The 14,303-nt window shown below is 36.9% G+C and overlaps 1 protein-coding gene across 18 annotated transcripts in view; it reads right to left on the reverse strand.

The window, feature by feature from the left end:
- The window catches only part of Brp (ELKS/RAB6-interacting/CAST family member bruchpilot), a 251,684-nt gene that overhangs the window by 143,996 nt on the left and 93,385 nt on the right, over positions 1-14,303 (reverse strand). The window lies entirely within an intron of this gene.

A 14,303-nucleotide genomic window follows, 5' to 3' on the forward strand; every position in this document is an offset into this window, starting at 1 on the left:
GAACGCCTGAACGTTACGTTAGCTCCGCGACCGTTATCGACGCTGTTGCCAACAACAATAGCGGCTTTATTGCATCGCGTGAAGACCCACCGAGGTTTAGCGTTACCGCTGCTATTATACTTCCTACAAAGTTGGTATACAGTTTAATCCGCGATTTATCTCCCCCACCCCCTGCATTAATCGCCAGATGCGATCTGCTCGTGCTTAACCCAATAAAAAATGTCTGCGATACTTAACCGCGTTCGCATAACCCGCGGTTCTCCGCCATTTGTTACAATCACGGAAACCGATTCCTTGCATCCAGAGTCGCTAGATTGAGACTTGTGTCCCCACACTACCTTCCCCTTCTATCACGCTATTCCGCCGTGGGCTGGTCACGTGACGCGGACCGTCTCTGTCGTGCATATGTCAAAACGTTACGTGACTAATCCGGTACTAGCAGAAAGAGAGGGTAACTTTTTCCCCTTGATTTGCGCTCCCTCCCCTCATCTGGCGACTCTACTTGCACCACGGCAATTTCTTCGAATACCTATTGCAGGGAGTTCCAACTTGTTCCCCTCCGAGAACTGCAAGGTCCCCACCATCGAACCTCTTCCCACTACTACGTACATACAGCCGTAGAGTTTGTGAGTTGGGCGGCAGTGGTACCAGTGGCGGCGCGGGAGGGAACAGGGACGAAGTTTGACGGTTATAACACTGTCCAACAGCCAAAAAGTATTTCGATTCCCACTATGCGATTCTTATAGAGTTGATTCCGCGCTGATTCCGAATCTGTTTTTCATTTTTTTCCTATACGTCCAGTTTTTGAGAAAATGGAGTTTAAAAAGAAGACATATTTTTCAACTTTAAACAAATATTGTGATGTTATTATAAAAGATATTGAATTGTTCTTTACAGCAAAAGATTCTGTAGACCTTCCCGAATACAGTGATATCCAATATTAATACATTACGATTGTTCAAACATGTTTAAACAATGATTAAAGACGGAGAGACACCACTTTTGCACCAATTTTTGCGGATATTCGAATTTATCTCAAAAAATTAGGGTCTAGCGCAAAATCGAACTATACCACGCGATAGAGCAGACTTTCATCTTGAAAAACCCCCGTTTGAAGTTTGCAATATCTTCGCCCGACATGAGTTTTCGCCAGTGGCGCTCGGGACGGGATACGGCGCACCGACGGGATACGGAGCGGCGAACGACCGTTTTGGTGGTGAGCGCCACTGGTGACAACTCATGTCGGGCGAAGATATTTTGCTTTCTGGTTCGAAAAAAACGTCGACCATGCAAACTTCACAGGGGGGTTTCTCAAGATAAAAGTCTGCTCTTTCGCGTGGTATAGTTCGATTTTTCTCTGAACCCTTATTTTGTGAGATAAATTCGAAAATATCCGCAAAAATTGGTGCAAAAGTGGTGTCTCTCCGTCTTTAATCATTGTTTAAACATGTTTGAACAATCGTAATGTATTAATATTGGATATCACTGTATTCGGGAAGGTCTACAGAATCTTTTGCTGTAAAGAACAATTCAATATCTTTTATAATAACATCACAATATTTGTTTAAAGTGGAAAAATATGTCTTTTTTTTAAACTCCATTTTCTCAAAAACTGGACGTATAGGAAAAAAATGAAAAACAGATTCGGAATAAGCGCGGGAAACTCTACAAGAATCGCATAGTGGGAATCGAAATACTTTTAAAAAGTTGAAATTTGTTGGACAGTGTAATTAGACTGCGGATCTTTATGCAAAATGAAAAATGTTTGCATTGATAGCAGGCCACAGGAGCCAAATAAAAATTGTATTCTTCTTTTAATTATCATATTAAGCTGAAACTAATACATTGATGTCCTTAAATATTCATAACATGTCCACTGCTTTAAATTGTACGTACCATTTTTGTCAAAAATGCATAAAATCCGCAGTCTAGTTATGATGTATGCGTGTCGTCGCGAGGCGCGCGGCTTTCGTGGTGAGAGCTTCACACTACTATACATATACCGACGAAGTCTGAGAGTGGGGGAAGAACCTAAGCGGGGAAAGTGCCTCGAATAGCTCCGGAGCTACTAGTTGGAACTGCCTGACCTATTGCATTGTTTCAGTTTATCGGCGGCGCTATACGGGCTGCGAAACGCGAACGGCGAATCCATGGATTAAACTGGAATATATGGGACGTTGCCTCGTTCTGTTTATTTTATCGCTAGATTTCGTTCCATAGGAATCACGTCGCACAGTGTGTCGAGTATATGGGAATTCGGGAAAAAAGTCATAACTCTTAAACTATGCAATTTTCGAGTAAAGTACCTTAATACTTTTTGAAATAAAATGCAAAGACGAATCGATTGGTATATAAAAAAAATTTTTTTTTTAATTATATATATAATTTTAATTTTTTTTTAATTGCGATAACCTTGTTTCTCATGTTTTTGTACTGCATAAAAAGTAGTTTACAATTTTAACGAAAATTAAAAAAAAAAAGTACAATACTGTATACATTACTTATTTAAATCTTCACAAGGAGGAATTAAAACTTAGGAATCCTTAAGAGAATTCCTTTATTTTACCTAGAAATATGATAAATAAAATGAATAAATTATTTAATTAATCAATTAACATAGATATTAAATATATTATTAAATAATATGTGTACATACTATACTACTTCAGCTTCACTATCATCAGAACAAGTGTCTGGGTTGGAATCTGATAAGTAGGATGTTTCATTTAATAATAAATAGTCTCTTATATCTGCGAAATCCTTTTTTTCTTTTTTCGTATGTTTTTTTTTATAATGGGCAATAATTGGATCCGACTCCAGTAGAAGACGATTTAATAGGTCTTTATTTGAATTTTCTCTTGATGTCTTGCGGGTATTATGTTCCCGAACGTATTTTATATTTTTATGTTGAGCCTCTAGAGCTTCTTCGGATAATTTTCCAATAGGAACATTTGTATTTTTAATAATTTCGACTGCATGGAAAAATAATTTATGCGTAGTTACCGGCATCACATACCAATTATAATGTTTTAAATATAATTCTCTAGCTTCTTCAATTATTTCTTGGAATTTAATAATATTTATATTTTCTCCGCATGATATAACTCTCAGAATAATACCTAATTTCTTTATTAGTTCACAGTCAAGTCCAGTTATTGTCGAAGTTAATAATGGATTTTTAAAAAACCTGCGAGCCGTATTGCCATCATTAGTCGTTCCGAAACCTACTTTTGGCCTATCAATTATTAAACCCGTTAAGGTTCTAAATTTGTCTTGAATATTTTTTTTTGTTTCTGCAAAAATAATTTTGTGGCTTTCATTTCTTACTTGCCACGTCTTAAATGGCAACCTATACGCTATGTGCAGCATGTTTTCAAAACATCTTATCCATAGATGAAGTGTCGAAAGCCCATAAGAATACATCGTCTCATCTGGTTTTTTAGTAAAAATTGCATGCGTATTCATTTCTTTTGGTGTAGCACCGCAGATGTAACAAACTTGTGCGGATTTTGTTCCTGATAGGACATTGCAAATGCTTCCATCTATCATAGTGAATTTTACATCGTAATACACAGTTATATTCATATTGTTCTTGTTAATATTGCTGGGACATAAAGTTGAAATATCTTGCTGTAAATTAGTATATTCGTTCTGCACTAATTCTTTACATTCCTTTGCAAACAAAAGTTTTAGTGGTCTGCATAGTGATGTTGACGCGCAAGATTCATTCATCCAAATAATATTGTTTGTTTCGTTGTCAGTTATGTGGATTGGTACAATCGCACTCACAAACATATATTCATCATTTGCAGAATCTTCTGAAAATGTTTGCTTATATTGACTGAGCCCCGAGGTGCCATCAAAACCACACTTAATTAATAATGTGATATTAGTAACTTTGACATCTTCCATCAAATCAATAATTGAAGATGCGGTTCTGTGTAATAATTCCTGCATATTTATTTCCGCAGATGTCTCAGTTATTTTATATTTACTCATGTCTGGCAACAGAGATGTTTTACATTTTTTTAACTTGTAATAAGACGGAAACGATTGAGGATATTTGGAGTTCATTGTCTCGCGTAAATTTTGGTACCGCCTTATTGATAGTTTTAAGTTTGAGCATACAGCTAAACTTTCCACCAACGAAAAGCTTGTATGTGTGCTCGAGTTTTCTATTTTATTTAGTAATTTGGTGGCATAAGTCAATTCCTCAACGGATCGAGTTTCTAGTAAATCTTGTACTTTTAGTTTTTTTGATTTGTTTCCGCAGTGTTCAAAAGGCTTTATTGGCCTTCCCATTGTTGATGATCTCTCCCTACTTGGTCCGGCTTCTATTATGTTCAAATGGTCTATAATAAATTTATCTAGAATGATTTTTGAATTAAGCCATGTTCCGTAACGCACATTTATTCTTGAATATATTTTAGAGCAAGCGTTGAATCTTTGTTTAAATCTACAATGCATCAATTTTGACAATTCACTAAGATGTTTTTTAATACTGCCTGGTGCATCAGCCAAATTTAAACTTGTTTGAATAAATGTCGCTAGGGCAACCATTTTATTTGTAGAACGTCTCCATACGTCAAAACATTGCCGATATGTAATAGAGTGACATTGGTCTAAAAAATTAAAAAAAGAAAAGAAGAAATTAATAAATAGGAATAAACACATAGCATAATACACAATTACTAATTCACGGTCTTTCTTTAATTTCACAATAACACTTACCATTTATTGATAGAGAACTCATGTTTTCTTATAACTATACGCTTGGATTATAAATTTTATAAATAATATTTGTACGTATCGCGACCGCGTATCACGATAATGGATTGCCCGCCAAATTAATCTCAATATAATATAATAAAAACTGACTCGAAAGATTGCTGAGAAAAAAATCAGTATCTGTTTCGGCGAGCTGTTTTTTCGCCCTTGTCGTCTTTGGTCCCCACTCCTGTCTGTTAGGATTATTAGGATCTTCGATATATTAGGATCTTCGATAGACTTTATTACACTTTTTAACACTTTATTCGAAGTACAAAATTACATGCTTCCGCGTGTAGAGTAGAATACAGAATAATCGAGAAAAGAAAAGAACGCGAGGCGAACGGAATCATCGTATAAACAAAGAACGATCAGTCCGATAGATCACGCATTGTTACACAGATGATGGCGCGAATACAAAATAAAGGTCGAGTATTAATTTTCCACCGAATTGGAAAATTGATCTAATGAGCCCGAAGTGCGCTGGGCCCATAGCGGGGGTGACGAGGCCGGTGGCGGAAATTCCAGCAGATGGGAACTCGATAGACTATGTTAAAAGCGTGGACGGCGAACGCACGCGTCTCAACGTCAACATAAATTTCTACTATTTTTAACATTTGTGTATATTTATGCACTTAAGGTCGACCGCCATATCAAGTCTGATGTGCTTTAAATTAATATAATACGAAATCTCAAAGGAACCTTTTGGTACTTTCTTTAATACTGAATTGAAAGATTGTAAATATTTAAACAATTTTAAAACTAAATATATAATTTATAAGAATAAAATTGAACACATATGTAAGTACTTATCAAATGGCATGCGTCTAAAAATAATTGCAACAAATTTCTTCGGAAGACTACGCAGAAAGCCGCCGTGCGCGAGCGTCTTAATATGGTTTTTTATTATTTTCTCCGCTTGAGCTAATGTGAGCTGATTTAAACCAATGCGAAATTAAAGTTTAATATGCCACCAATTACTGTAAAAAAATTCACGGGTGTACTTTGATGTACTTTTTTTAAAACTCTAATCAAAGTTGATAAATGTTAAACATAAAAAAATTAGGACAAATTGCGATAATTTAAAAAAAATTTTTTGGGAGATTGAAGGTCTAATAATGCTAAACACACCCTGTAAAAATCAAATTAAAAAACCAAATAGCTTGCGAGGGACGCATCTTTTAAAAAATGCGCGGAATTTGACAGTGAAGTTGCAGCCTCAATTTTAATAACAAATTGATTTATTCAGTTAACATTTAAGGTAGTTTTAGAAACTACGTTTTGTTACGAACATTTTAGGATATATAAATTTGCCGATCTTACACTTTGATTTTCGGACTTTTTTCCATTGGACGACACACTGTGCGTCGTAGAGACCATTTCTTTTGTCCCCGGGAAGTGCTCTTCTGTCTGGAATAAACGAAGGATAGGGGAGACCGGGGCTAAAAGTTCCCGAGATAAATTGTTCCGATCATGTGTTCTGCACAGACGAAGAATGCGGACGAAGCCAAACATAGAAAAGGACAGCATGTAAATACGGATCGCACTACAATTCCAATTACAAAACTTCTTTATTTTTCATTATTTTTTTATGGGACTTTCACCAACTTATTTCTGGCATTTTTCTGATTAAAATGACACCAATCACGATATAATTTCAACTATATTTGGTGGTTTAATCAACGATGAAAGTTTTGACCGTAACGAAGAACAGCGTATTCACACAGCGTCCTTCCTGGCGCCCGAAACTTTTATCGTCGATTATTTCTTTTGACACTGTTCCACCAAACGGACACTTCTGAGATTTTTATACAAAATAGGTTAGCATCATAGCAATATTTTAGAATTTTTGGTAGGTGTGTCAACCCACAGGGGAAGATAGTCAAAAAAATTCTCAAAAAATTAATTAATCATTTTCAACTGTAAATAATTAGCAAAAAATTCTGAAAAAATCTGAAGTATAGTGTGTATCTATATCTTTCGTTTGCCGTTTATTCCATGTCGATATCTTTCCTCGTTTTAGAGCAAATTGCATTTAAGTGCACGGGAATTTACCTCAATATCACCCCTATCGGTGGGGGTAGACATTTGAAATTTTACACAATGTTTTTTAGACATAAAACGATGTTTTAAGACAGGAATCAGGAATATAGGAGCGGGGGCCGCTAACCTATGCTTATCCGGCTATAATTATTTTTGAAATTGATTGTACACGCTGGTCTGTTAATCTTGACCTTCTCGCAGTTTTATTATTTTTTAACGTTGAAAATAATGGTGGAAAATATGCCTAATAGTCCAGTCATTTGGTAGTTTTACCTGGAAAGTTTTCCGGGAGTTTTGAAAATTGGTAATTTTATAGATTTTGATGTGCTCTTTCCGAATTTCAACTTTGCCACCTCGTATCTTTGCCGCTCGCGCCGCCATATTGGAAAAATGGCGCCTAATAGCAGTTTTTTGACAATATCTCCTTTCCGACTCGTTTTACGATAAAAATATTTATATACAAAATTAAACTAGAGAAAATTTCCTACAATTTATGTAATAACAATTTTTTTGTAAAATCAATAGTTTTGGCGTACAAGCGCCGCGAAGTGTACTTCAACATACGTTTTGGCTAAAAAACTCATTTCCACACCACCTTGAGCTAGAGTAAGCGGCGCGTTTTTTTTATCGTGGTGTCCCTGGTAAGCCATTAATGTACTCCGAAAAAATCCAAATTTAAACGAGGTTATCCAGGTATTTAAAAATCCAGACGCTGATCCAGAGATCATTGCTAAAGCTGGAGAACGCTTCCTTCTTGAATTATACGGTAATAGTGATGTGAAAAGTAAGAAAAGCATGTCCTTAAACGACTATAGATATGCATGCTTCACAAAATCAGCATATAAAAGTAAATTTAATATTGCGTCGCTACCACCAACAGAAGCAGCAGCACGACAACATTCGTTCCGAACCTATCACCAGGTTCAGCAGTGGTATGGGAATGAACAAAATGCAGAGCAATGGGGATGGAACAGAAACAATAGTGGGCTAATTCCTGTTACAACACTCGAGCCCCCAGCTCCAGAAACCTTGTTGAAACTTATTTATTGCAAATGCAAAAAGGGATGTCAGAAAGCCTGTGGATGCAGAAAAGCTGGGTTAAAATGCTCCGTTTTATGCACGAATTGTAATAGCATCTGTGATAATTCGCAAGTTCCATCATATGATAGCAATGAAGAGGAAGAAACGGAGACTGTTTTCGAACAAACGTATGATCAAATCGAAAACGAAGAGGATCGCGATGAATCTGATAATCCTATCGCGGATGATGCGGAAGAAATTTCGGTCTGTGACGTCTCAATCGATATTGAAGACAATGAACTCGCAACACCTGGTCCATCAAAAACAACAAAGAGGAGAAGATTGCGCTAAATTTCGGAATTGTGCATTGCATGTGGATTAGGCTTACCAGGGACACCACGATAAAAAAAACGCGCCGCTTACTCTAGCTCAAGGTGGTGTGGAAATGAGTTTTTTAGCCAAAACGTATGTTGAAGTACACTTCGCGGCGCTTGTACGCCAAAACTATTGATTTTACAAAAAAATTGTTATTACATAAATTGTAGGAAATTTTCTCTAGTTTAATTTTGTATATAAATATTTTTATCGTAAAACGAGTCGGAAAGGAGATATTGTCAAAAAACTGCTATTAGGCGCCATTTTTCCAATATGGCGGCGCGAGCGGCAAAGATACGAGGTGGCAAAGTTGAAATTCGGAAAGAGCACATCAAAATCTATAAAATTACCAATTTTCAAAACTCCCGGAAAACTTTCCAGGTAACCTTCTTTTTTCGAACCAAATGACTGGACTATAATTGCACATAACATACTGGGAAATCGGTCGACAGATAATTGTAGAAATGTGGAATCCCAACATCCATATGTATATTTTTGTCTCAAAACGGAATCACGCTTCATTTCGATTAGTTCCAGTTATAAACTGTCATTAACAGTTTCAAAGTTTTTGATCGGTCCACGGAGTACTTGTCGATGGGCCGCATGTTTGGCATGCCTGGGTCAAACCCACTCATTTTTATCGCAAATGCGCAAAATCCATTTTTCTCCGAGCAAACCAGAAAAAATTCATCGTTCGAAGAAGGTGTTACCCGAAAGCTGTCCCATTCCCGTTCGAGCTCGATCGTGTTAGACCGCATAAACGTGTTCTGTTTGTCCGGGAGAATGGCACGGGACGCGGAATAAGATTGCGAGCAACGAGAAGCGTCGTCGTCGACTGGAACGAAGAGAATCGGCCGTTTTCGAGGTGAAAGGCGATTACGATGGCTGGAAAGGAGCCTTCCAGGATGCGCGTTGTATCCGCGGAACAGTGCACGAAACCTTTCGAGGCGGGCAAAGGCAATATTTCTGCGGAAGTTCGATCCTGCTGTATATATATGTACGTGTTCCTTTCGGAGTCGCGACTCGGGAAAGCTTTCCCACCCGTTTCTCCGGCGTCTTTACGCCACGGTTCGGATATTTCCTTCCTGCCTCAGTTCCCCTATCTTCCCCGGCTTTTTACCGCCGCATCTTTTATAATACTTTTCCCTTAACTCTCCGAGAAACCCCACCCCCGCCCTGGCGCGCCTTCAATTTACCTCGGCCAACTCCATTTTGCAATCTTTCCGTCCACGGATACTATGCACATACTATTTTATTCCGCGCGCTCTGTTATTTACATCGGCCGGGGATCTTCCATTTTAATCCTCCACGCCTCTCAGTGGGATGGGTCGAGAAATTTGGTCACATTTTACTATAACTCTTGAACCATAACAGATATCCGGATGAAATTTCCTGCAGAAAAAATTATTCCTACAAACTGATAATTATCGTAATAAATATATTAGGTTGTTGCAACTAAGCTCGCGACCTCCACATTTTCTCATACAGAGTCATTTATATGTATACAGGGTGAGTCCGAAGAAACAGAACACCTAAATATCTCCGTTACTTTTCGTTGTACAAAAAACTTCTTGGGACAAAGTTACACTGTTTGAAGACCACATATAACAGTGTAAGGGAAAAAATTTTTATGGTCATTATTATGGCCAGCTCGCTCACCAGATCTTACACCCCTTGATTTCTATCTATGGGGAAAACTGAAAGACGATGTTTATCATGAACCACCAACCACTGTAGACGACATGAAAGAAAGAATCGTCGGGGCTTGTGCGTCGATTCCCTCAGAAATGAATTACACAGCAGTACGTTCTGTAACTTCACGGCTGAATAAATGTATAGCAGCTCAAGGGAATATTTTTGATCAGTTTGCGTAACAGAAATAAAGCAAATGAATCTTACACGTTGAATTTTATTTATTCCATTTTTCTGGGTTGAAGGTCATTTGTAGGTCATATTGTGTTACACGGATGAATTCGTTATTTTCTCAGCTACAACATTACGTTTGGAAAAAGATTTCTCGTGTTGGCTCGAGAGTCCACCGATGCAGATGTGTAGATACGGAGGACCATTACTTTTTATACACCCTGTACATGTCAATATGAGAAAGTTCATTTTTCGACAAAAAGTTACTGGACTTTCCAATTTGGACTACTGTGCGGCTCCTTACTTTTTATTTCGCCACGCGATATTTTCGCTTTACTATATTCTCCCTTTCTTCGGCTGAATCTCGCGCGAGACCGTGCTCTCGCGAACATGTACTTCGTTCGACGGCCTCGGTTCAGCTCGTTAGGTATCAGTAATGATGACGCGACGCTGCGAGGGTTCGCAAGCACGCGTGTAAATGCCACATTAGTCGCGAAAACTAGAAGACGTCTCGTCTACTGGATGATTATGAGCAGCGTAGATTGTAGATACTTTGCCGCGTACTTTACACTCGGCAACTTCTCTGAAGTTCGCTCGACCTGCCCTCTTCCTCCACAAAATTGTCTGAGGTGGTTGTCTTCGATGCATTCTGCATTTTATGGATCGGATGCTACGAGTTCATTCGGTGGCGTTATCTTGCAACGATGTGCATGGGCCCTCGTAGTTTCCCAACACTTTTCAAATTTTCAACCTCTTATTCTACGAATTTAGGATTTTCATAAAGGTGTTAATAATTCGCTGCAAGAATATAGGGTAAATGTACCTATTGGTGGTCTGACCAAAGATCAATTTGGTTTAGGGGCACTTTTAATGAAATCAAAGCAATTTGTTTAATAAAACCAAAATTGAGAAGTTAAGATTTAGGACATTAACCAGTGTCCGTCTTCTACGCAGGCTTTTTCAAAATATTCGACAAATAGGTAGGGAGAGTTCTCCTAGTGCCGGACACTTATGGTTTTTCCAAACAAGTGAAAAAATATAACACTGAATTTAACATTATATTTTATACGATTTTAAGAAATCACGAAGTGTCCTCTAGTACCGAACAAAGTAAAAATTAAGGGTGAAAAATCGTGCGTCGCGTTCACACACAGTGTTGGGCAATAAATAAATTTATTTAAATAAATAATTATTTAAATAACAAGTTATTTGTTATTTGGATATTCAAATAAAAAGAAAAAATAATTATTTATTATTTGAGCAAGTCTAAATAGAATTATTTAAAATAATAAAGTTAATTGTTATTTACAAATACAATTTCAATTATAATTTGTATTGATAAATAATAAATTAAATTGTATTTTTTTATAGGCAGCTGGGCCCTCGAGACGGGACCGACCACTGGCGGTACTTATACCTGAAAAGGTTGCTATAGCAGACAAAAAAAAGACACGTGTTCATTGTATATACAAAATACAAGAACTAAGAGAAGACCAAAAGCTATTTATTTGATTTCCACCTCTATCCAAATAATAAATAATCTTTTATTTGCAAATAAGAATTACTAAATAGATCACTTTTGGAATTATTTAAATAACGATTATTTAAATAAAAAGTTTAGATATTATTTTCAATTAAAATCACACATTTATTTATTATTTAATTATTTATTATTTAACCCTTAAATGCACGATATTTTGTTTACAGTTTCTATTTATCAAACATAACTAAAAAGAGAGTGTATATTAAGGGAAAAATAAGGAAAAAATCACATTTTTGAGAAAATATTTTTTATTACAAAATTATCATATGTTGCCATATTTGAGGTTAGAAAATCTACGACGCATGAATGGCGCGCACCGTATACAAATACATGTGAGCGGTTTGTTGCATTGTGGCTACAATGCGTAAAAGCATCCAAACGTTCCTGTAGTGAATGTAGAGCCAGAAAATGTATTGTTGCCAAACGGCAACACAATCCATTTAAGGGTTAAAATAAAATTTGCCCAACACTGGTCGCATTAGAGGGAACACCCTGTATATGAGGGTCACACTCGATGATGTTCCAGCGACGCAAGCTTGCGCATTGGGACCAACTGTTCGCTGTTATCTGTGCTGGGCGCGGGCAACAGCGGTTATTATTATTATTTCAACAGCTCGTAAGCCATCGGGTTAACGAGGGTTTGCAGCGCAACATGGCTCCGCGAAGCGAAGGCGGCGATATTCGGAGAGGACGACCTTCCACCGGAAGCAGAGGCGTTCGATAACGCGGATCGACCTGATTTCGCGTACGAGGAAGCAGCCTCGTGGAACAAGCTAGGGGATGTGCTAGGGGATGGAAGTCGAACAGCTCCCCCTCCACGCCAACCTCTAGCGACGTCATTTACTCCCATAACGAAATCAGCCCACGAGAAGCCATGGCCGAATTCCCTTGTTCACCGCTAGCCTACTTCTCTCGCACTAGGCCAATTGATGCCATACACTGCTCAAATCTCTGGATTTATGCGATCCTGTCGCTACCCTCTCATCCCGTCCATCTCAATCACACGCTCGTCCTCTACTCGACGCACTGTGGTCTAAAAGTCAGTTCCAGCGCGAGTAAATTAAAAATACCGACTAACGTAAATCTGTTAAAATTTATAATGACTAACTTTTTATTAAGAATGAATATTGAATACTGACTATAATGGCATAACTAATGACTAAATACGCAATCAGAATTTCATTATGACTAATGACTAAAACTGGTTATAAGTTAAAATAAAACATTATAATAACAAAAAAATATCCTATTGGTTTATAAACATATAAAATACAGATTATGACACATTTGGTCACTGCAAATTCCGATATAGTTTACACACCGGGACAAAAAGATAGCACATCGTCTATTTTTCCTCATTTAGTACATTAAACTGAAGAAAATGAATATTTTAATATTTCAACATATTTTGACATGGCTGTACATATCATACAATGTACTGAATATCATCCACAATATTTACTTCAATAGAATTTTCGAAATGAAAACAAAATGATAGCATAAATAGCAGTTTTACATTTTCCAGTTGTGCAGAAGTTACTGAACAGCAAACATTCATTGCAAAACGTAATTGATAAAGTGGGTACTAGCTTCTTTCGTGCTTATTTAATAAAACAACATACTAAATCGTTAAGATTGGGTCGTGGAAAAGAACTAACTTAAGGAAAGGAAAAAATTTAAAGGAAGAACAAGATTGAATTACACAAATATCAAAAACTGTAAATAGATGCCGAAAAGTTATTATGAGCCTGTTAATAATCCTGAAAATTACGGGAAAATGAAGAGTTCTGGGTGCCCACAAAGTTTAACTGCCCGTGAAAAACGTGCAACATTGAGAACATCATCAAATTCGAGGATGACTGCGAGACAAATCGCCAAAAGTGTTGGCGTAAACACTAACGGAAAGAACGTACGTTGTGTTTTACAAAAATGCAAGCACTTAGCGCGAAGAGAATTGCAAAAGAAACCTTGGTTAAAGATGGAGCAGAAAGCGTTCCGCTTACAATTTGCCGAAAAGCATATAAATATGAGGACAAAGTGGCAAAGAGTCATATTGACACTCTTTTGTACATATTTTTGATTCATTTATGTAGTGTGTAATTTAATTAAGAATTGCAAATAATTTGAATTACAATGTCGGAAAGTATGTTCCACTTTAACCTTCCGGTCATACTGTCTTGACATCAAAAGGTTAATCATTTTTATATTTGTAGATAAATATATCTGTAAAAATGAGGATCTCTATAATGCATGGTATAATGAAGGTGATCCGAGTAGGAAAATAATTGCCGTGTCTGATGTTATTTTTGATAAAATCAACGATGTGACTTGTGATGAAACTAGAAAGTCCATTAAACAAAAAGTACGTCTTTTTTGCAATAATTTATCCCAGAAATGGAAAAATTGTCATCGGTCACTAAATCACTTTAAAGCGAATTGCGATAAATGGTTAGAACATCATCTAATCTTTGATCGAGACGTAAATGAAGATCAATTATTATTGATGAATCAGAAGATTTAGATGAAGAGGAATTCGAATTAGTCATGTTGAAATATTTGAATAATTTAGAATTAACATCGGGAATATAATTATTATACAAATTTCTTGCGTTGAAAAATGTCGATATGTGTGTCTCTCTAATTTTGACCACGAAAAACGAATTTCCAGTATATATGTGCATAGTATTGACTA

Source organism: Lasioglossum baleicum, chromosome 7, assembly GCF_051020765.1.
Source record: "Lasioglossum baleicum chromosome 7, iyLasBale1, whole genome shotgun sequence".
NCBI lineage: Eukaryota > Metazoa > Arthropoda > Insecta > Hymenoptera > Halictidae > Lasioglossum > Lasioglossum baleicum.